This window comes from Microtus ochrogaster, chromosome 7 (assembly GCF_000317375.1).
Source record: "Microtus ochrogaster isolate Prairie Vole_2 chromosome 7, MicOch1.0, whole genome shotgun sequence".
Classification (NCBI taxonomy): Eukaryota; Metazoa; Chordata; class Mammalia; order Rodentia; family Cricetidae; genus Microtus; species Microtus ochrogaster.
Genome location: NC_022014.1, coordinates 82,091,473 through 82,092,491, shown reverse-complemented (window position 1 = coordinate 82,092,491; position 1,019 = coordinate 82,091,473).

Genomic DNA, 1,019 nt, shown 5'->3' with positions numbered 1-1,019 from the left:
CCTCTGTGAACGCGAAATGCCTAATCTGTCTTGCTTCGGCCTCCTTGCCTGAGAGTTTGAGTCTTGATGTCTGTGGTGCCCACTCCGTGGCATGCCAAAGAACATGGCCACGAGCGTGTTCTGCAGACTCTGGCGCGGTGGAGTGTCACCACCTCCCTGCCTCTGTGGGGACCAGAACCTCCGGAAGCAGGGTTGGAAATGCCGACATGTAGACTTAGCTCTGTAACGAGTGCCCTGGGCTCTGACTGCAACATCTTTCTTTACCTCTAAGAGGGATCTGGGTGCAAAGATCTTTGGGGTCACTTCTAGGTCCAGCATCCTAACCCCCCTCCCGCCTGTATGCTGGCCGTGTCTTCTCAATGACAGGTTCGTCTCCATCTCTCCTCGCTTTTGCCCTCTGGCAAGGGACTCTAATCTGGTCCCGTGGTCTGACGGGCTGCCACTCTCCTGATGAGCCTTACGTGTGAACCGCCAGCCCGCGCCACACTGGGTATCAGGCTCCTGGGTACACAGTGTTGCCCTGCTATGGCTTCAAGTCGATGCCTCACAGGCATGGGGGATGAATGTGGATCAAAACCTGAGTCCCTTGGCCCTCCCCAGCATCTTTGCATTGAGGTGCCTCTGCCCACTACAGCACCCAAACCTCAGGCCACCCTTCATCTGTCTTTTCTTATCCCCTGCACCCAGGATCTGCTTCCATCCGGAATGCTCGGTCTCCTGAAGTTTTCCTCAGCGTGTCATCCTTAGATCGCCTCTACCCTTGCCTGCTTCAGTGTCGCGCTTGGCTCTGGACTGAGTGTCTTGTCTGGCCCTGGACTGAGTGTCTTGCCTGGCCCTGGACTGAGTGTCTTGCCTGGCCCTGGACTGAGTGTCTTGCCTGGCTCTGGATTGAGTGTCTTGCCTGGCCCTGGACTGGTGTCTTGTCTGGCCCTGGACTGAGTGTTTTGTCTGGCCCTGGACTGAGTGTCTTGTCTGGCCCTGGACTGAGTGTCTTGCCTGGCCCTGGACTGAGTGTCTTG